Source organism: Heptranchias perlo, chromosome 18, assembly GCF_035084215.1.
Source record: "Heptranchias perlo isolate sHepPer1 chromosome 18, sHepPer1.hap1, whole genome shotgun sequence".
In the NCBI taxonomy this organism is placed as follows: Eukaryota; Metazoa; Chordata; class Chondrichthyes; order Hexanchiformes; family Hexanchidae; genus Heptranchias; species Heptranchias perlo.
Window position 1 is genome coordinate 7,876,362 of NC_090342.1, and position 23,685 is coordinate 7,900,046.

The 23,685-nt window shown below is 46.3% G+C and overlaps 1 long non-coding RNA gene across 1 annotated transcript; it reads right to left on the reverse strand.

Annotated features, from left to right (window-relative positions):
- Positions 1-1,847: 1,847 nt before the first annotated feature.
- LOC137334937 (uncharacterized) lies at positions 1,848-20,892 on the reverse strand. The gene is made up of 3 exons (XR_010966270.1): positions 20,804-20,892; positions 18,276-18,418; positions 1,848-2,116 (listed from the first exon to the last, which is right to left on the reverse strand). It is a non-coding gene; the product is annotated as an uncharacterized lncRNA (long non-coding RNA).
- Between the last annotated feature and the right edge of the window lie 2,793 nt (positions 20,893-23,685).

The window sequence follows — 23,685 nt, forward strand, 5'->3', positions numbered from 1 at the left end:
AGGACAGGTTGCACCAACTTGGTTTGTATTCCCTTGAGTTTAGAAGACTGAGGGGTGACCTAATCGAGTTGTTTAAAATAATGAAAGGATTCAATAGGATTGATACAGAGAAACTATTTCCTCTGGTGGGGGAATTCAGAACAAGAGGGCATAATCTTAAAATTAGAGCTAGGCCAGTTAAAAATAAAATCAGGAAAACTGGGATTCGTTTCCCAAAAAAACATCCGATGATGCGGGTCAACTGAAATTTTCAAGACTGAGTTCGAAAGATCTTTGTCAGGTAAGGCCGTCAAGGGATTTGGAGCTAAGGTTGGTAAATGGGGTTGAGGTACAGATCAGCCATGATCTAATTGAATGGCAGAACAGGCTCGAAGGGCTGAATGGCCTCCTCCTGTTGCTGTGTTGTGCGGATCAAATTGCTGAAACAGTCGGTTGACATGAGCACAACCGACTGGCGATTGGATTCTTCCTTCTCCACTAGCGGTTACTCTCCACTGGCTGAAATTTTCAACATTGTGGTGGAGGGTGTGATGACTGATTACGTTCCCACCAAAAGAGTCAGCAATTCAGCCACAAGAATAATGTCCCCGTCACAACTCCCAGTGTTCAGCTGGTTAGAACTTGGTCATCTGATCACCGGCAATGGCCATAAAGACAACAATCTCTCCAAAGCCATTCATTCTTCCAGCTTAAACTTCTTTTAGCTGTATAGATAAATTAATAAAAATGAATTAGTGTCAGCAACTAGGTATTGGAGAAGTTTCTCATCTATTGAATGCAGGCTGTTGTGGAGACTTGAGTTACCCTTTAGCAGGATGAAATTTCTGTTAAAAAAACTTGCATTTATATAGTGCCTTTCACAACCTCAGGACGTCCCAAAGCGCTTTACAGCCAATGAAGTACTTTTTGAAGTGCAGACGCTGTTGTAATTTAGGGAAACGCGGCAGTCAATTTGGGCACAGCAAGGTCCCACAAACAGCAATGTTAGAATGACCAGATAATCTGCTTTTAGGTGTTGCTTGAGGGATTAATATCGGCCAGGACGCCAGGGAGAACTCTCCTGCTTTTCTTCGAATAGTGGCTTGGGATCTTTTACATCCACTTGAGAGGGCTGACTGGGCTTCGGTTTAACATCTCCTCCGAAAGACGGCACCTCCGACAGTGCAGCACCCCCTCAGTACTCGCACTGGGAGTGTCAGTCTAGATTTTGTGGTCAAGTCTCTGGAGTTGGAACTTGAACCCATGACCTTCTGACTCAGAGGTGAGAGTGCTATCCACCGAGCCACGGTCGGCAGTATAGTTAATTTTCGGAGACACTGCTCCCGATGTGGGTTCTTCCTCAACAGGAGCACAGATCGTAATATCGGGAGCAGTGTGAATAGGACACATTGTCCACCCCCCCTGCCCCCGATTCTCTGATCTGTGCTCCTGTCCCAGGACCAGACTTTCTGAAACATTTAGCCCAGTGTGTTTTGTGAAAGCCTAGTCATTCGTAGTCAACATTAATCAGCAATTAATGGAACGGACGCTCCTTTGAAGAAACCAATCTTACTGTTCGTTCAGCTTCTGCAACATCTGCTCTTAAGATAAGTACTCCTAAGGTCTTTCTAGATTAACAAGAATGTAAATTGCACCCTCCAGCGAGGGAACTGGCTTCTAAAACCTCCTTGTACAAACAAAATTACTACTTGTGAAGCACCGATCTTCTGTAATGATAGTTCACTGGATGGGTTCCAATAGACTGGTACCCATTAAAAGTTGTTAAGATTCAAAGATTCAGACAGGCGTTCATAAACTTCAGTGCACGATCGCATTAAAAGAAACAAATAATAATCAGTGCCTTGTCAACATCATTTATTTTACCCAGGTGCCTGAGAAGTTTAAGAGTTTGATGATCATTTCCATAATTTGATTCACATTGTGCAAGCCCTAGATTTTCAGAGTGGGAGGTGCAGTCAATGCCGTTCATAAAACCAGGTGTACAAAGTCCTCTGTGCAGGAGCCATCTGATCTTTGCTGCCGCTCATGTTTCTGAGTTCACTATTTCTCCAGGAGCTGGAATCTTCTCCACAATCCAGTACAAAAACTGGGACATTTATACAGCACTTGCCACGACCTGAGGACATTCCAAAGCAATGAAGTACTTTTGAGATGTAGCCACTGTTGTAATGTAGGAAAACACAACAGCCAATTTGAGCACAGCAAGATCCCACAAACAGCAATGACCGGATAATCTGATTTTTTTTCAGTGAAATAGTGGCCGTGGGATCTTTTACGTCCACCTGAGAGGGCAGACGGGGCCTTGGTTTAACATCTCACCTGAAAGGCAGCATCTCCAACAGTGCAGCATTCCCTCAGTACTGTACTGGAAGTGCCAGGCTAGATTTTGTGTCTAAGTCTCTGGAGTGGGGACTTGAGCCCACAACCTTCAGACTCATAGGTGAGAGTGCTCCTCACTGAGCCACAGCTGATGTACAAATGGGGGCATGTGTGGAATGAAGCACTATCAGGTGGTGAGGCCTACTCATGCCCCAGTCTCAATTTCCTTCCCCCTGACCCCTGCTGTCCACCCCTTCTCCATCCACTGCATGCGAATAGCGGTGAGAACAGGGCTCCTCAGCCCATTTGCCTCCCATCTGCCCCAGTTACCGCCACATCCTGGGACAACCACACGGAAGGTGTCGGTAGACCCAGGATTGTGGCGGTAGTGGTTCCGAGTTCATGCAATGGGAAGGGGGGGGGTAGGGGAGAGGCATTCTTCCCCCTCCATATAGGCCCAGACTCCCTTACCCGCGTGGGCGTGGACCTCTGCCGAGGCCTACAAGGCTTCAGGCTCTCTTTGATCTTCGAGGTTCTTCTGCTCCCTTAAATCCCCGGCACTTCCCGGGATTTTTGCAGCTGGGCACTGGCCATTGACAGGAATCACGTCGGGAACCAACCGCTCGTATTCGATTACTTCCCGTCACCCTGGGAAATGGGTTGGGATTGGGGTAGAGTTGGAGGGATGAGTGCCCTTCTACTAGTGCTCTCCAAAGACGGCAATCCAGCCTCAGTTCTTCTGCCCGCCATTGGGGCCAGTTAGATCGTGAACCAGGTCTATATCTATATAATGGCCTTGATATTGGCCCCTCCACGAAGGGCGGGAGAGAGGACGGCAAATTTGAAGGGGAGGGGGACAGTACCTGAGGAGATACTGAGATTGATAGATTTTTGTCAGGGTTAAGGGTTACAGAACCGAGGTATGTAGATAGAGTTAAGTTACAGACTAGCCATGATCTAATTGAATGGCGGAACAGGCTTGAGGAGCTGATTGACCCACTCCTGATCCTATGTTCCTGTGTCCTTATGAGTTTAAGCTGTTTATTTTAAATGGGTGAACCCTTGTGTAAAAATAACATGCGCAAAGAGTGCGTTCAATGTAAGTGAAATTCACCGATTGAAATCTATCTCTACTGTGCTGCGGGCAACAAGAATAACAATCGAGATTATAAAGATAACATAGAAAAGATAGGCGAGGTTCATGGGAAAACATCTCAGACCTGCAACGGTGGCAGGGATGATGGGGGCATGTTCTTAATGAGTGAGACAGAGAAGGTAAACAGTTCTGGTGGGAGCGATCGATTGTACGATGAGAGCTCAAACTGGGAGGGAAGCAGTTTGATCAAGAATGTGGCGGTACAATATATCTTGTTCATTTAATTGGCAAGGGATCCATTGTTAGCAATAATGTAATTATTGGTGGGAATGGTGTTCTCACTGGGTGTTGCTACCTAAGTTCCAGTGAGATCATAGGTAATCCTTACTCGATGCCAATTGTGCCAGGGGCTGGAGGGTAGCTAATGTAACACCTCTGTTCAAAAATAGAGCGGGTAGGTCAGGTGGCTATAGACCAGTCGGTCTAACGTCAGTTGTGGGCAGACACTTACGGGCTGATTTTAACCCGAAGAAACCAGCGGGCGGGCAGTTAAGACGTCCGCAGCGACTTACCCCCTCCGATCCCACTGGTTTCCCACGGGTTGCAATCTTAACCTGCTCTTCTGAGCGGGCGGGACACCCGGCAGAAGGCAGTGGGGTTCTCCTTTAAATATGCAGATCGGGCTCCGATGACATCATTGGGGTCTAACTGCAATTTTAACCCAAGCCCAGTGCAGGGAAGCAAGAGGAGCCGGGGTCAGCAGAGGAAGGAACATGGGAGAAGGAGTAGGCCATTCAGCCCCTCAAGCCTATTCCGCCATTCAATTAGATCATAGCTGATCTGTATCTTAACTCCAGGTCAATGGAAATCTGGAACCAAAGGGTTACGGAACCAAAGTGGGTAGATGGAGTTAAGATACAGATCAGCCATGATCTAATTGAATGGCAGAACAGGCTTGAGTGGCTGTCTGGCCTGTTCCTATGTTACTATTTACCTGCCTTGGTTCTGTAACCCTCAATACCCTTGCCTAACAAAAATGTGTTGACTCCCGCCAAGGAATTAAAATCGAAGCCTTAGAATTTGTAATTGGAGATCAAATGAGTGAGAATTTAGAAATTCACAGGTTAATCAAGGGCAGTCAGCTCAGATTTATTAAAGGTAAATTGTGTTTGACAAATTTAATTTTGAGTTTTTCTTAGGAAGTCGACGGATTGATAAAAGAAGCACAGTAAATGGATTTTCAGAAGGTGTTTGATCAGATGTCCCACAGGAGGCTTGTCATAAAAAACCAGGCATATGGTATATGAGGAAATGTAGCAGCGAGGATAGAAAGTTGGTTGATTGTCAGGAAGCAAAAGCTAAGATTAAGGCGGTTGCTCAGTTTAACAAGGCCTGGAAGAGGTGCACCCCACGGGTTAGTGCTGGGTCCACTTTTATATAAATGATTTGGACCTGGGTACGGGAACACAGGAACACGAGAAGGCCATTCAGCCCCTCGTACTGACTCGCCATTCAATTAGATCATCTCCACCTCAACACCATTTATTCACCTTAGCTCCATATCCCTTGATACCCTTTATCCAATAAAAATCTCAGTCTTGAAAGCTCCAATTGTTCCCTAGCATCCACCGCTGTTTGGGAGCGAGAAGTCCAGATTCCTACTACCCTTTGTGTGAAAAAGTGCTTCTTAATATCCCTCCTAAATGGCCTAGCTCTAATTTTAAGATTATGTCCCCTTGTTCTTGATTCCCTCACCAGAAGAAGAATAAAAATAACTTGCATTTATATAGCACCTTTCACGACTTCAGGATTTCCCAAAGCATTTTACAACCAACAAAGTACTTTTTTTTGGAACTGTAATCACTGTTATAATGTAGGAAATGTGGCAGCCAATTTGCACACAGCAAGGTCCCACAAACAGCAATGAGATAAATGACCAGGTAATCTGTTTTTTTAGTGATGTTGGTTGTGGGATAAATATTGGCCAGAACACCGGGGAGAACTCCTCTGCTCTTCTTCAAAATAGTGCCGTGGGATTTTTCTACGTCCACCCGAGAGGGCAGACGGGGCCTCGGTTTAATGTCTCATTCGAAAGATGGCAGCTCCGACAGTGCAGCACTCCCTCAGTACTGAACTGGAATGGCCTGGATTATGTGCTCAATTACTTCCATAGGAAATAGTTTTTTTTTCTATCTACCTTATCGAATCCTTTTAACATTTTAAACATCACGATCAGATCACCCCTCAATCACCTTTACTCGAGGGAATACAATTTCAAAATTTACCGACGACACTGAAGTAGATGATTTTGCAAGACTCTGGGAGGACGTGTGTTAGAGGAATGGGCAGTCAGGATGGCGGTAGCAATTTAACGCGGAAAAGTGGGAGATAATAGGGTAGAAATGCCGCTCCCCCTCGGGGTCAAAATTCCACCTGCGGGGGCAGAGGTCACAGTTTGGGGCACAACCCCGATCCACTAGGGTTCATCCCATTTAAGTTAAGCTGAAAATCCGGATCAGGGCAGGGTGGTGTGGGGAGACCCCTTCTGCAACCCTCCCCCCTTGTACATACTGGCAACAGTTTAGGGACTTGCCTGGGAGCGTTCTTGGGCGTTAGGCCCACCGGGAATTATGCCTCCTGTGAGCAGAAGTTGGTTCCGTTCAGAGTACAGGAACCAAAGGTAACTGCCTCGGTTGAAGCATCACCAGTCTGGGCACCTGCCCCAGTTATTTCTGAGATTTGGGACGGGATCAGGGAAGGGCAAAGCAATGGGCAGAAGTCCAACTCAGATGCCCTTCTTCCATCTTACAAAGGGGCTGCAGAATCATAGAATCTTACACCGCAAACGGAGGTCATTTAGCCCACCGAGCCTGTGCCGGGTCTTTGAAAGAGTGATCCAATTCGTCTCACTGCACCGCTGTTTCCCTATAGCCCTGCAGATTTTTTCCTTTTCAAGTACATTGACTTAAATGGAAAGGAAAATGGGAGAGTGTGTGCAGTCACTCTGCTGCTGCCCGCTTTCTGCCCCCGGTTAAAGTTGGGTTTTACTCCCGATGGGTGCTTCTTCACTGTGAACTCCTCTGGTTCTATAAGTGAAAAGGGCTGTTTTCACATTATTGTTTAAACTTAAAGATCTCACAGCCAGTTTTATCATTGGCACAGAATGAGCACAGGCTGACAGAGGACTTTGGGCGACTTAAATCAGTGGTTTATATCCTCCATTAGTTAAACCAGTGGTTTATACCCCCCATTTCTTAAACCAATAGTTTATTTCCACCATTAGTTAAATTGGTGGTTCATTTCTTCCATTAGTTAAACCGGTGGTTTATTTCCACCATTAGTTAAATTGGTGGTTCATTTCTTCCATTAGTTAAACCGGTGGTTTATTTCCACCATTAGTTAAACCGGTGGTTTATTCCCACCAATAGTTAAATCAGTGGTTTATTTCCTCCATTAGTTAAATTGGTGGTTTATTTCCTCCATTAGTTAAATCAGTGGTTTATTTCCACCATTAGTTAAATTGGTGGTTTATTTCCTCCATTAGTTAAATCAGTGGTTTATTTCCACCATTAGTTAAATCGGTGGTTTATTTCCTCCATTAGTTAAATCAGTGGTTTATTTCCTCCATTAGTTAAACTGGTGGTTTATTTCCTCCATTAGTTAAATCGGTAGTTTATTTCCTCCATTAGTTAAATCGGTGGTTTATTTCCACCATTAGTTAAATCGGTGGTTTATTTCCTCCATTAGTTAAATCGGTGGTTTATTTCCTCCATTAGTTAAATCGGTGGTTTATTTCCACCATTAGTTAAATCAGTGGTTTATTTCCACCATTAGTTAAATTGGTGGTTTATTTCCTCCATTAGTTAAATCGGTGGTTTATTTCCACCATTAGTTAAATCGGTGGTTTATTTCCACCATTACATGGGACAGATCGACAAAGAGCCCTCAGTCAATTGCATTTACATACTGAAAGCTGATTGGCTGAAAGCTTCAAAAGTACTTAATTGGCAGTAAAGTGCTTTTGGGATGTCGTGAGGTTGTGAAAGGCTCTATATAAATGCAAGTCTGTTTCTTTTTCTTTTTTTCTTGTCTTTCTATCTTTCTTCCTTCCTTTATTTTATTTCCTTGTTTCTTGCTTGATCAATGGAGCTGTGAATGGAGCTGATCACTGTGCAATTGTCAACGAACAGCCCCACTCCTGACCTTATGATGGAGGGATGGTCAGTGATGAAGTAGCTGGAGATGGTTCTCTTCTACAGCGGTGTTCTGGGATTGTGCTGACTGGCCTCTGACAACCACAACCATCTTCCTTTGTATCAGGTATGACTCCACCTACTGGAGGGTTTTCCTTTTGATCCCATTGACCCCAGTTTTGCTCGGGCTCCTTGGTACCAAACTTAGCCAAATGTTGCCTTGGTGTTCAGCTATCGCACGGACATCTGGATCAAGGTCTGGAGCCGAGTGGTTCCACTGAGATTTGCTGAGCAGGTCAAAAGTCCTTGAATATTACCCTTTACATGACCGTTCAATTCTGACCACCATAAAGTCTCTCTGGCTTATTTATCTCTAATTAACCGACCGTCCAATTTGGATCAATGACTTATAATCAAGAAAACAGGAACCTATTTTTATCAGGCCCTTCTCTGCATAAAATTGCAGGGTAACTAAACTCAAAGCACTGGATAAGGTAGTGTAAGTGGCTATGTTACTGGTCTAGTAACAACAATTTGCATTTATATAGCACCTTTAATGTAGTAAAACGTCCCAAGGCCCCCTCACAGGAGCGACTATCAAACAAAATTTGACACCCAGCCACATAAGGAGATATTAGAACATTGATGAAGACATCAAGTAGCACGGATGACAAGAGAAAAACTGATGACCTGATAAATGAAGTGCCTCAGGGTGTTTCTGAGAGACATGCCAAGATGTTATATAAATGTAAGTCTTTCTTGCATTGTTAGCCGCAGAGAAACTTTATTCAAACCTGAAACACAGGTTTCTGTTGTGCACAATGTAAATGTTTGTACAAGGAGCAGGAGACAAAAGACATAGACCAATTACTTCTGACCTAATTGCTGAATGTTTGTTAATCACTCTCAGCTTTTTTCAGAGTGCTTTTGAAACAATCTGACCAGCTGGGCAGGCTAAAAGCCACAACATGTACTGTCATTGTACTATAACCACAATCCCTTAACAAAAAAAGGTTCATGTCTCAAAAATACTCTCCTTCATAGTTTAAGAGCACACAAACATTTTCAAAATCGATTGTCTTTCAAGCTTTCATACGTATGAATACAAAATCACTTCACAAAATGCAGCTCTTATCAGCTATGTTGTATAAACTGAGAGGGGAAAAGAAACTGTAACCTTGTTTAGATAAAACGTTATTATCACCAGAAGATCAGGATTGATTTTCTCTTTGGATTAAAATGATGTGTGATCGAAATCCTTGGATGTAAAGGCAGATTCAATTTAAAATCCAAAAGAAGCACAGTCAGAGGCTGTACAATTCGACACAAAGATATGGGGCCTAAGGGCTAAGGGCAAACGGATTCCTCTCAGTCCAAAGTGATTGGTTTAGGGAATTAAAAATAAGTATCAACTTAGAAGGTTTAGATGAAGAGGGGTAGGAGGAGGATAGACTGGCATAGACCAGTTGGGTCGAATGGCCCGTTTCTGTGCTGTACATTCTATGCAATTCTATGTAACTAGATGGGTTTAATTGACTCTTGTACAAGGCCCTACAACAACAAGGACTTGAATTTATAAAGAGCTTTTACTTTAGAGAAACATCTCAAGAAGCTTCACAGAAGAAGTAAAAAAAAATCGATCCCATGCCAAAGGAGAGATTAAGAGGGGTAGGAGATGGGTCTCATGGACAAGATGAGCTGGAAGAGGAGATAGGAGAGAAAATGATGTGGGTTCAGGGCTGGTGCATGGAGGGAACCTTGGGAGATGTTTGGCTTGGTGGGCAAGGGGAAGGCAGAAGCAGTTGAAGGGATGGTCTCAATCTTAATGACAAAGAAGTCCATGAACTCCTCGCACTTATTGTTGGAGGTGAGGGCGGAGGGAGCAGGGGAGAGGGGTTTAAGGAGATGGTTGGTAGTTGAGAAAAGGAGCCAGAGGTTACCTTTGCTCTCCAGGATGAATCAGGGTGGGAGGAGAAGCCATTGCTAGAGATGCTCTGGCTACGCTCAGATAGGGAAAAGCAGGACCAGGACAGGGCGGTCCCACTGAGCTGGACAACGGAGGAGAGGTGTTGATCGACCATGTCAAAGGCTGCAGGGAGGTTAAGGAGGATGAGGAAGGTGCCACATGTCAACTATGGCCATCGGTGACTCTGGATTAAGTCTGGTGCTTTTGCTCCATGGAAGGAGAACCAGATACACGTCATGGTCCTGGAGATTACACCACCCATTTACAGCCAGATCCCAGCGATACCTGGATCCAAAGTTTGAGCTCCAGGATCGGCTGCAGAACGAGATCCACAAAGTAAAGCAGAGTGAGAAAGGGGTGAAAATGGAACCCCTCCCCGCCCCCAGTCTTCTGCAATTAAAAACTCTGATGTTAGGTTTTAAGTATGGTATAAGTAATGGTTAATAGTGGTTTATGAATTGACCATCCACTGACCACCCACGGGTCTTAATACCATACAGTAGCATTCTAGTCTCCTTTGTACATTGGACCCCAATCACTCTGTGGATCATTGGGTTCATGATGTATCCTTGTTCTCTTAAAAATTGTTTTCCATTTACACAGGATATTTATTACACGATGCAGACACGTGTGACCAAGGCTTGTGACTCCGCGTAACACAGCAAATGTGTGAAAATAAAGTATCTACATTTTGGAATGAACGAGCGTTTGGTGTTATTTTTAAACAAGATGGCGGTGCGCACCCCCACCCTGGGGAAATGGGGTCAAGAGAGTACAGAGTAGGGGATTGGTCTCATGGACAAGATGAGCTTGAAGAGGATATTGGGGGGGAGATAGAAGAGGAAATTAGAAAATGTGAGGGCAGGTGGCAGCTCTGGGGTAGGTTTGGCTCGGTGGGCTAGGGGAAGCTGGAGGGGAGGCGGGGGATGCGGCAGAGCAGCTGAACAGGTGGTCTCAATCTTAGTGACGAAGAAGTTCATGAGCTCTTCCCACTTGTCGTTGGAGGTGAGGGCGGAGGGGGGCAGGGGAGAGGGTTTTTAAGGTTGGTACTGGAGAAAAGCCTGAGGTTATCTTTACTCTGCAGGGTGTGAGGAGAAGGTCATTGGTGCTGTGCTCGATAAGGGAAAAGTGGAACCAAGCGAGCGCAGTCTAGGGTGCAAGACACCTCTCAGAGCAAATAAGGGCTGCGAACAAAATGTAGTTTGACTTGCAAAGAGGCCCTGCTGCATGAAAGGTTAACAGAGGACTTCCAGCACTGATAAACAAAGATAAAGACGGTAAGTAAACATATGCCAAAAAAGTAGGGCAGCAGCTGTAAGTTTGAAACCCAGTTCTAATCTTGTTTGATCTTCCAATCACACAGCTGTTGCTGGTACTGCAGTCTTGATATGAGGTGCTGCTGGAAATGATCGGCATATTTTGTAACATGTCTCGATTTTTTGGGACCACTCGCCCAGAGCCACTGGAAGGTGGTCTGTGCCAACATCATCCAAACAGAAGGCAGAACGAAAGATCCTGCCGGCAGTGCACGGATTTTAACCCTTTCAGGGTGCTGTGTCATCCAAGCAGTCTTTTCGAGCAGCTAGGTACCTTCTGTGGTTATTTTTTTTTACTTGTTCGAATTTATAAGCAGATTATTAAAGATTACAGAGAATTACAGCACAGAAACAGGCCATTTGACCCAACTGGTCTACGCCGGTGTTTATGCTCCACACGAGCCTCCTCCCACCCCTCTTCATCTCACCCTATCAAATTAACCTTCTATTCCTCTCTCCCTCACGTACTTATCTAGTTTCCCCTTAAACTCATCTATGTTATTCGTCTGAACTACTCCTTGTGGTAGTGCGTTCCACATTGTGACCACTCTCTGGGAAAAGAAATACTACCCTAATCTTCATCTTCCTCTCCCCCCCCCACTCTTCCCGAAAGCACACACTCCTGCTGGGGTACAGTCCCACGGTGCCTGACCCAAGTAGGCCAACATCCATAGACCTAGACGGCAAGTGACGATAGGTTTCTTTTTGACCGTGACGATTGGAGGCATTACACCTAATCCAAATCCTAATAAAGACGTTAAAAAAACATTCAAATCAACCACCTCCGAATTGAAATCATGAATTTCGGGCCAATGAAGCAGCTTTATCAGGTGGGAACCGCCAGGGTCGGTAGGAGCTGATTGTTTCCAGTAGTCAAGGGGTCAGGAACCGTAAGTGGGGGGGGCCATAGATTCAAGATTGGCCTGACAATGGCCTGTTTCCATCTTGTAACTTCTACATGATGGGGGTGAGAACTTTTTACTTTGTCTGCAAGCTGCATAGATGGAAAAGCTGTCCGTCGAGTCAAACATTTGATTTTCCAAGCTGCGGGATCGATGGGCGGAAGCTCGAGAAAATAGCGAAAAGGATCTTTTTCCAATCATCTTAAATCTGTATCCCTTGGTTACCGACCCTCTGGCCGGTGGGAAACTAGTTCCTCCTGATATACTCTTTATCAAAACCCCTCATGGTTTCGCACACTACTATTGATGCTATAGTTCTAAAACTTTTTATGGATCTACAGTTCTGCTGCTGGAATGAAAGGGCCTGATTCCACGATGTAAGTGCCTGGGAGTCTGCTCACAAGAGGCCCCATCTCCCAGAATCTAGTTTTAAACAAACATTTCACTAATTGATACTCTCTGATAATCACCACAACTGTGTGTGCTGATAACAAAAAAAAGTATTTAATCTTGTTGCTTGGTAACTAATAGGATTTAAGATTATTTTCTTTATTTGGAGCTATAGCCAGAATTTTGATAACAAGTGGACCCCACCATGTGGCTAATTCCAATGCATTTAAATGCAATTTGCAGTTCATGTAAACCTCATGTTAATCTCGCACACGATTGACAAAACACACATATGGCTTAATGTAGTGCGCACCAGCCCAGGAAATAGAATGCCAAAAGTATGTCACAACGCACTTGCAAAAACATATCGCTGCAGAGACACATTTCAGTCCTGTGAACTGATTCCTCTCCGGTAACGGTCCTGGATGATTAGCCGCTATATTCCTTAGCGGAACGGAGCTGATTTGTGAAAACGATTCGCCACCTGAGATTGGGGCATTGCAAGGCCTTTGATTAAAGGCCGTCGGAAGGTTCCGGAAAAATCTGATGAAGCCATCTGAGTCCATTCTGCTCAAATACATCGGCTCATTCAAGGCAAGAGAGAGAGAGAGAGAAACAAAGCGGAGAGCAAGATAAGGTTTAGCAAAAGTCAGGGCCTGTTTATTGATTATGAGTTTTTATGTTGCAGAGTGATTACTTTTCTCCCCAACGCACTTTATGTCTCACCAAGGTTTTAGAGATAACAAGCTGTGATGAATTTCCCCTGAATTGATTCTTAAACCCAATTGTATTTGTTTGAATAATGTGCTAATGCCTACATTGCTTGTTCGCACAGACCATTTATCTGTGACAGCAGGATTGCTGCCCAGTTACTGCCTGCTCCTTCAGAGTGACCGGTGACTATTAGTGGTCCAGACCAACCTTTGACCCTTGGGATTTTCTCTGGTGCCAGACTGGACGGGTACTGTTAAAGGGACGCTGTCCCTTACTTTTGAGCACTGGGTTTTAGTTAGTGCAGTAAGAGGGTACGGTGGTGTAGTGGTTGTGTTGCTGGACTAGTAATCCAGAGGCCTGGACTAATATCCTAACAGAATGTGTGTCCAAATCGCACCGTGGCAGTTTGAGAATTTGAACACAGTTGAATAAAAAAATTTGGGCACAAATAAAAAGCTGGTATCAGTAAAAATGACCATGAAGCTGCCGGATTGTCGTAAAAACCCCACTGGTTCGCTAATGTCTCTTTAGGGAAGGAAACCTGCCGTCCTTACCCGGTCTGGGCCTATATGTGTCTCCGGTCCTACACTGTCTTAACTACCCTCTGAAGTGGCCTAGCAAGCCTCTTGGTTGCATCACCGAGGGCAACTCGGGATGGGCAATAAATATTGGTCTTGCCACATCCCCAGAAGGAATTAAGAGAAAAGCACAACATGGAAAAATGCACATTCTCCAGAGCGCCCCTCCCCATCATCCAACCAGCCATGCACTTATCTCCAAAGCTTGTGGGCTTCCTTCTTCCGGGCAGTATAATCACCATCCATCACCCACGTGCCAAGTGCCCCAAGAAGGCTGACCTGCTGGCGGATCACTCTCAAGGTTGCTCTAAAACCTAGTCTCTGGGGGAGTTCACGTGAGCAGCATGGGTTGAAGGACCTTTCCGTTTTTTGGGGAAGTGACCAGATGTTGCCCTGTGAGACTGGGAACGGATTGTCTAGACGGATTAGAGAGGGTTGGGGGGGGAGAGGAGACCCATGTTCTGCCCCTCTGTCCGACAGATCTTCAGTATTGCATGACTGCACCTGCTGCCTTTTCTAAAACTCTGGGGTGAATGGTGCAATCTACTCCAGATAAGTACATATCTGTCAAGCGTGTCACTTATCAAAATCCATTATAATCCCCTCATTATGCCAGTGAGAGTCTGGCTAAACGTACAATAATAGGGGTCATTTTTCATGCACTGCATCATTTTGCTCTGCACACTCCCATTTTCATTACCATTGTTGCTAATCTATCCATTTTTCTTTTGTGTATTGGACTCTGGCCAGTGTAGATATCACACACTAATCTCTTCCATCATTCAAAGACTGTCAAATGTGTTTTAAATATAAAACTACACTTTTCACAAACACAAAAGAGCCTCTTCAAATGTATTGCTTTTCAGTGTCGACTCTGGTACGAATTTAACAATTTTTTTTTGTTATTTATTTGAAAATTACCTCCTTAGGACAGAGAGCAAGTGGAACTTTTGTTTTTATGCACAGAGGGTTGTGAGGCTGTGGAATGCACTACCTGAGTTAGTGATCAAAGCAGAGACCAGGTCAACGTTTAAGGATAGGGTAGGTAGGCGGTTGAAAGAAAAGGAGAATAAGGGGATATGGGAACAGGGCAGGCACTTGGGATCAGGACTAGTGCTCATGTGGGGGATAAACACCCACATGGACTGGTTGGGCTGAACGGCCAGTTTCCGTGTTGTAATTCCCATGGGGAGTCAGGTCAGGCCTGGATAAGACTGCACGTATATTATGGGATAGATTTTACAACATTCCCAACGCAAAGCTTCACCCCTTTAAGAAAAGAACAGGTATTGATCACCATTATCAGCATCACCAGACGGCCCCAATAGGTGTCTTGTAGCTGGGGGGGGCGAGTATTACAGAATGACCGCCATTCACATAATTCCACGAGGCCACTTCAGCTTTCAGATTTAAACATTGAAAACACTGGAAAACACTCAGCAAGTGAGGGCAGCACCGGTGGAGAAAGAAACAGAGTTAACGTTTCAGGTCGGTAACCTTTCGTCAGAACTGGAAGAAGTTAAAGATATAACAGTTCTTAAGCAAGGATAGAGCCAGGGAAAGGTGGGGGGAGAGGAAGGGAAGGGGAGGAAAGAACAAAGGGGAAGGTCTGTGATAGGGTGGAGGGCGGGGGTGCTTAAATAACGAAAGGGATGATGGTGCAAGGCAAGAGGATTGGTAAGAATTGGTTACCAGCACCTGCTTTACAAGATTGTAAAGTGCCTAAACGGTTAGGCGCTGGTAATGGTTCTGCTCCTGCCATTTTCAGCTCTTCTAGACCCATCTTTTGTTTCTTTAATTGACCAGCATCCGCAATATTTTTGCTCTTGATCTAACTTTCAGACTGCTTTCTCATCCCTCTAAACGTTGATCTGGTTTTAATTACACACGCTTGACTGTAATCTCGCTCCTAGGACGTGAAACTCGTACTGTCCTCTCCGCCTGTCAACATTCAGGGACTAGCTCAGGTCCACACTTGGCCTTGTTTCGTACTGCTTGAGAAGTCTGGACAAAAGTTCAGTAGCCCAGGCCATTGCATTAATGCTTGTTCCACTGTGCCATGGGTGTTTATTACAAAATACGGTCCTTGTATTCTTATGAGAAAAAAAAAGAAGGAAAAGCTTTTCATCAGCTGGTCAAATCAAACCAGTTACATTGCTAGACAATTGACATTGGCAGTAGAAATGGTGCTATGGAGCTAATATAGAAGTACTGTTGCTCAGTGGTAGCACTCTCGCCTCTGAGTCAGAAGGTCGTGGTCGTTCATAGCCCCACTCCAGAGACTTGAGCACAAAATCTAAACTGATGCTCCAGTGCAGTACTGAGGGGGAGCTGCACTGTTGGAGGTGCCATCTTTTGAATGAGATGTTATATTGAGGACCCTCCCCTTGGCAGGGGAGTTCTCTCCGGCTTTCAGGTCAATATTTACTCCACAACTGACATCACTAAACCAGATTATCTGGTCGTTATCTCATCGCTGTTTGTGGGATCTTGCTGTGCACAAATTGGCTGCTGTGTTTCCTACATTGCAACGGTGACTACACTTCAAGAAAGTACTTACTTGGCTGTAAGGTGCCCCCTGAGGCTATGAAAGGTGCTAAATAAATGCAAGTCCTTTCTTTCTTAAAGCTCCTTAAAAAATGGAGCTGGTTGCGCAGGAGTCAGTCTGATCCTGCCCGATCCTGGCACGGACTCACTCAGGTAAATCTTCCCAGTGTGTTATAATTTAATAACAGAAAGCTTCGACTGTGACTGAGGAGGCAGATGCATCCATCACATCTGTAAGCACCATTAATGTGTTACTCAGCCCCCCCCGTTGACTGCTTTGACCTGTAATGCGAAGAAGCTGTTAAGTTGTCTTACCTCACAATCGTTGAAAATTGAATTCGCACATCTGTTGCTGGTAAGCATTTCTTTGCAAGGTGGGTCTGATTAGCTTCAAACACAACCCTAATGCATTTACTCCTTTCACTACAGTGCATGCAGTGTCAGCCTCGGCTCAGTGGGTAGCACTCTTGTTTCTGAGTTAGAAGGTTGTGGGTTTAAGTCCCACCACGGGGACTTGAGCATAAAATCTAGGCTGACACTCCTGTGCACCGTCGGAGGTGCCATCTTTCAGGTGAGAAGTTAAACTGAGGCCCTGTCTGCCCTTTCAGGTGGGTGTAAAAGATCCCATGGCACTATTCGAAGAGGAGTGGGGGAGTTCTCCCAGTTCTCCCACCCAATATTTATCCCTCAGCCAACATCACGAAAACAGATGATCTGGTCATTATCACATTGCTGTTTGTGGGATCTTGCTGTGCGCAAATTGGCTGCCGCGTTTCCTACATTGCAACAGTGACGGCACTTCATAATAAATACTTCATTGGCTGTAAAGCGCTATGATTCATCCTGAGGTCATGAAAGGTGCTGTTTGAAGGCAAGTTCTTGCTTTCATTTTACTCTTGAGCTGCTCTTTGTGCAATCATTGTTTTGGAATTGCAAAGGTTCTTATTCACATTCTTGTCCCTCCCTCCAGGCCCCAAGATTACTGCTCTCGTTTCTGGATTAAGTATTGCACTTTTTAAAACAATAACAACAGCAACAACTTATATTTATATAGTGCATTTAACGTAGTAAAACGTCCCGAGGCGCTTCACAGGAGCGATTATCAAACAAAATTTGACACCGAGCCACATAAGGAGATATTAGGATAGGTTGGTCAAAGAGGTAGGTTTTAAGGAGTGTCTTAAAAGAGGAGAGAGAGAGGTGGAGAGGTTTAGGGAGGGAATTCCAGAGCTTAGGGCCCAGGCAGCTGAAGGCACGGCCGCCAATGGTGGAGCGATTAAAATCAGGGATGCGTAAGAGGCCAGAATTGGAGGAGCGCAGAGATCTCGGACGGTTGTAGGGCTGGAGTAAAATCTTCACTTGTACTAAACACCAATCGGAAGCCATTTCACTTTAAATTTAAAGAGCTGTCCTGCTGGGTGCTTTGGGCTTTACAACAAGCCTGGAACAAAAAAAGTAAAAAGGTTGTCCTGGTGACAGCCACTGTGAGGCCCTCAGCGCAGGCGCACAGCAACCTCCTCGTCATATTTGAACTCCGCCCTACGACCCTCCGAGATCTCTGCGCTCCTCCAATTATTGCCTCTCGCGCACCCCCAATTTCCTTCGCTCCACCATTGGCGGCCATGGCTTCAGCTGCCTTGGCTCTAAGCTCTGGAATTCCCTCCCTAAACCTCTCCGCCTCTCTCTTCTCTTTTATTAGGCTCCTTAAAACCTACCTCTTTGACCAAGCTTTTGGTCACCTGTCCTAATATCTCCTTATGAGGCTCGGTGTCAAATTATGTCTGATCATCGCTCCTGTGAAGCACCTTGGGACATTTTACTATGTTAAGGGCGCTAGATAAATGCAAGTTATTGCTGTTGTTGTTGGAACTCTTTGCAATAATGGAGTCAATGTTTAAGCCTACCCGTCCGGCCAAAACCAGGCCATTTTAGAACAGGGAGGTTACTTTTCCGCTCATACCCTGACCCTTTTGCGCCATTGCGGTTCTTAACGTACTGGGTTCTGCAGGCGGATGAGGCAGCCGTCTAAAGCTGGCTCATGAATGATTTGGCCAGCGGGCCTGAGGCTGGTCTGGAGACAGAAGCAGCCCCTCCCATGGCAAGTCTAAAACTTTCCTTTGTGGGGTCGGGAGTCCATGGAAAGTCCAGGCCTCCCCCTCTGCCCCGGACTCCCTCCACGCAACCCCCCCACCACTACCACCCTTCCCTCCCGCAAGGACCTCTCGAAACCCACTCCCTCCTCCCTGCGACTTACCGGATTGCTGGCGACCCATCCCATAGCGCTGGCCGCCCGTTTCGGCAGATGAGGCCCAGGCAGGGGTTGCCAACTGTCCAGGATTACCCTGGAGTCTCCAGGAATTAAAGGCTAATCTCCAGGACACTGCTGGCAGCAAACACCTGGGGAGAAAAATCATAGAGGCAATAAAAAACACTGTTTTAAAAAAATTTTCATTGAACATTTTTATTTATTAGTTATAAAAATATTGGCCATGGGGAAAATGGCTGTGTGACTGACAGTCATGAATTATCCAATCGGGTAATGAAGAGTCTCTACGCTTTCCAATTGGTGGGGGAATATAGGAACATTGGAACTGGAGGAGGCCATTCAGCCCCTCGAGCCTGTTCCGCCATTCAATTAGATCATGGCTGATCTGTATCTTGACTCCATTGACCCAGGATTTTCAAGTGACCCCCAGCTTCAACAGATTTTTGAGGAAAAGAGTTCCAGATTTCCACTCCCCTTTGTGTGAAGAAATGCTTCCTGACATCACCCCCTGAACGGCCTAGCTCTAAATTTAAGGTTATGCCTCCCTTGTTCTGGACTCCCCAACCAGAGGAAATAGTTTCTCACTATCGACCCTATCAAATCCTTTAATCATCTTAAACACCTCAATTAGATCACCCCTTATTCTTCTAAACTCAAGGGAATACTAGTCTAGTCTGTGCAACTTGTCCTCATAATGAAACCCTTTTAGCCCCGGTACCAACCTGGTGAAAGGCAGTGCGCTGCGAGCATGGACATGTCAGACGACCAATGACGAGAGTTTGGGGGCGGGGCAGTTGGAGACAGGAGGTCATGTGATGACACCTCCAGGAATACGTCCAACCAGAGTTGGCAAGTGTAGGCCTGGAATGTTAAAGTAACCTGGACCTCAAACTCAGGCCAGCGAGAGCGGGTTTTTTGCATTGCCCCCCACCCCACCTCCCCCCCCACCCCACCTCCCCCCTCCACCTCCCCCCCACCCCACCTCCCACCTCATCCCACCTGCCCCCCACCCCACCTCCCCACCCCACCTCACCCCACTCCACCTACCCCCACCCCCCCTCACCCCCTCCCCCCTCACCCCACCTCCCCCCTCACTCCACCTCCCCCCTCCACCCACCACCCCTCCCCCCTCATCCCACCTCCACCCCACCTCCCCCCTCACTCCACCTACCCCCCTCACCCCCTCCCCCCTCATCCCACCTCCCCCTCCCCCCAACCCCGCCTCCCTCCCCTCACCCCATCTCCCGCCTCCACCTCCCCCCACCCCATCTCCCCCCTCACCCCACATCCCCCTTCACACCACCTCCCCCTCACTCCACCTCCCCCTCACCCCACCGCCCCCCTCACCCCACCTCCCCCCCTCACCCCACCTCCCTCACCCCACCCCCCTCACTCCATCTCCCCCCTCACCCCACCGCCCCCCTCACCCCACCTCCCTCACCCCACCCCCCTCACTCCATCTCCCCCCTCACCCCACCTTCCACCCCACCCCACCTTCCCCCTCACTCCACCTCCCCCTTCACTCCACCTCCCCCCTCACCCCACCTCCCCCCTTCACCCCACCTCCCCCCTCACCCCACCTCCCCCCCTCACCCCACCTCCCGCCCATCTGGAAACCGCTCAGGATTAAACTCGACCCCACGATTCCTGAACCTGCACGCAAACAAAAGCAGGTTAAGAATGATCCTCCAGAGCTGCAGCTCAAATAGTTTCTCTGCTGCTATTGTGGTTTCGGGGTTTGAAAGAAGATCAGAAATTGTCCTTTTCACGGTCTCAATTTTTTTTCATGTTTTCTTCACCCGGATTAGAGGGCTCTCAGTGTTGATCATTTGTGAGCCTGGTATTTGGCGGTTTGGAACTGTGGATTTATTTGTCAGTAAAAGAAAAAAAACACAGAAAATGTTGGAAACACTCGGCAGGTCGGTCAGCATCTGTAAAGAAGAGAAACTATTTCTTCTGTTGGGGTGAGTCCAGAACAAGGGGGCATAACCTTTAAATTGGAGCTAGGTCGTTCAGGGGGTGATGTCAGGAAGCGTTTCTTCACACAAAGGGGAGTGGAAATCTGGAACTCTCTCCCCCCAAAAAGTTGTTGAGGCCGGGGGTCAATTGACCATTTCAAAACTGAGATTTTTGTTCGGTGAGGGTATTAAGGGTTACGGAACCAAGGCAGGTGGTTGGAGTTAAGATACAGATCAGCCATGATCTAATTGAATGGAAGAACAGGCTCGAGGGACTGAATGGCCTCCTCCTGTCCCTGTGTTCTTAAAGAAAAAAAGCCCAAGTCTAGTCCCGAGACATTAACTTCTCCTTTTCTCTTTACAGCTACTGACTAATCCGCTCTGCGTTTCCACCATTTCCTGCTTTTATTTCAGCTTCCCTGCATTTGCAAGTTTGTTTTGTTATTCTCTTTTTATTAACGTGTATGTGGAGCGAATCCTTCCCTCGTTATATTTCATCGCTACCTCACATCTTCAATCACCGACATCCCCCTCACAGAAAAGCACAGACACAGGTACCTGTCAGAGCTGTTCTAAGTCTGATTTGCACCCGTGTCCTTAAAACAGGCTCAGCTGGGAAATGTAACAGCGCCTGCCTGACCTTCTCCTTCCTGACCCGTGCTACAGAGCTGTGGGATTACCTTTCACTCTCTCTCTATGGCCTACTCATTTTTAACCTTTGACCCTCCATCACGTGATACCCCCATCGCCTTCTGCCTGGGAGTTAACATCGTGGTGTGATGTTCTGAGAACTCTCGACAGAGAGGAGCAGGTGTCCCTCGGGCATGTCATCTCATGTACTGGGGGGGTCTTTCAGTTGAGTGGATGAGATGCTGGCAATCCTCTGTGGTCACTCAAAGTGTGTGCACTTAAGCACAAGCTAACTATTTAGGCAGTTGCTTTTGCGTGCATGTGTGTATGCATCTGTGCGTGTGTGCATGTGAGCATGCATGTACCTGTGTCTGTATGCATGCATGTGCCTGTGTGTGTGTGCATGTGCCTGTGTGTGTGTGTGCATGCATGCGCCAGTGTGTGTGATTGTGTGTGTGTGCACCAGTGCGGGTGTAGGCGCATGGATGTGCTTGTGTGTGTGAATGCATGTGCCTGTGCGTGTGTGCATGTGTGTGTCTCTGTGTGTGCTTGTGCATGAGTGCATGAGTGTGCATGTGTGCACCTATGTGTATGCATGTGTGTCCATACATGCGCCTGTGTGTGTTTGTGTGCACCTGTGTGTGCATGCATGTGCATCTGTGTGTGTGCATGTATGTGTTTGTGCATGTGTGTGCCTATGTGTATGCATGCATGTGCATATGTGCACTTGTGTGTGCTTGTATGTGCCTGTGTGTGCACGTGTGTATTTGTGTGTGTGCATGCATGTGCCTGTATCTGCATGTGTGCACCTGTGTGGTGCATATGTGTGCCTGTGTGTGTGCATCTGTGCATTCATATGCACATGCATGTGCTTGTGTGTGTGCATGCATGTGCCTTTGTGTGTGCATGTGTATGCCTGTACGTGTGCATGTGTGCGCCTATGTTTGAGCATGCATGTGTGTGTGCATGTGTTTGTCTCTGTGTGTGCATGCATCAGTGTGTGTGTGCATGTGTGTGCTTGTATGTGTGTGTGCACGTGTGGGCCCATGTGTGTGTGTGCATCTGTGAATGTGCATGTGTGCACCTGTGTGTGTGGATGCGTGTGCCTCTATATGTGCATGCACACAGGTGCATGCATGCATACACACACAGATGATGCGTGTGTGTGCATGCATGTGCATACGTGCGCCTGCGTCTGTGTGTGCATACGTATGCCTGTGTGTGTGTGCCTCTGTGTGTGCATCCTCATGCATGCGTGTGCCTGTATGTGCATGCGTGTGCCTGTATGTGCATGCGTGCGCCTGTGTGCGCGTGTGTGCGTTTTTGTTTTGGAAACATAAATCGGGAGAGGTGTATAACGGGCGGCCGATCCAATATCTGTTTTTTTTTACACTATCACCAGATATTAGAATTACTCCCATAGACCAGGGCCTTCATCATTGGGCTATCATGAGTGTAAAATGCGTTTCCCTGTTTTATACTCACATTGACCTTCCCGCTGACATTAATAACTGGAGTAAAACAAACCTGCAGTTTAAGTTTGTTGCTTTTATGCATTGTTTGTTGGACAATTGTTCCTTTAAGAACTCCCCCTCTCACAATTCAATCTTGGCAGCAGCGTCTTCACAATGTTTATCAGTAAAAGTCATTGTTCAGATGATACTGGAGGACTCTTTCTGGGTTGCTGTACCTGTAATGATGTAGAATCAGGGATCGAATAGGCATCTAGCTGACTGGTACATCACTGTGGCGATTATTCAATGAACTGTCCTGTTTTCTGTATCATTCCGCACCGTCCTTAGCATTCGGGGCATGTTTGTAATCTCACCGGTGGGTGGTTAAAACAGGACGGGTAAGGGAGATGAGGGGCGCGTGGTGTATCTAGATTTGTCCTCAGGGTCCCTCAGTTAGAAGACAGGCCTTGAATTTCTCCTCGTGGTCCCTGTGGGGTGGTAGACTCTTTATGGTGTGTGCCTCCTGTTTCTCCAGGGAATGCCTTCAATGGATGACGATCATTTTACGGCTAAACGGTCATTGTGCAATGACTGACAAGCAGAGACAAACACCGGAAGTATACTTCAGACAGTCTTTACTCGTTCAGTGGCTTTGTGCGAAACGTCTAAGCATAAATAACAGTCACGCCTTAAATAAAACCCAATGTTTTCATGCGAGTCCAGAACCAGGGGTCACAGTCGCAGAATACGGGGTACGCCATTTAGAACCGAGATGAGGAGAAATTTCTTCACTCAGAGTGTGGAATTCTCTACCACAGAAGGCAGTGGAGGCCAAGTCATTAGATGTATTCAAGAAGGAGATAGATATATTTCTTAATGCTAAAGGGATCAAGGGATAGGGGGTAAAAGCGGGAACAGGGTACTGAGTTAGACGATCAGCCATGATAATTTTGAATGGCGGAGCAGGACCGAAGGGCCGAATGGCCTACTCTTGCTCCTATTTTCTATGTTTCTATGACACAATCAAGCATGAGTTTTCTCGTTTAACGGTATGAAGAATTCCTTTGAACCGTGGTAACTATCATGCCATTTAGTGTGCGTACTACTTGGAGTTATAATTCCAACTGCAAGTATTCATGCAAAATGCATATTCAGATAATATCTGTCGGAACAATCTGAGCTTTTTGAACCTCTTAAAAAAAGGAAATAATGGGGCAATTTTTCCATCTCGTTGTGTGTACAGTTCATATCATTGTTTCATTCTGGCATTATAGAGACTCCAATTTGCATGCACACAATGCTGTATCAATGATGGGACTATTTGCAATTCAATGAAGTCCTCCAGAGTTTTCTTTC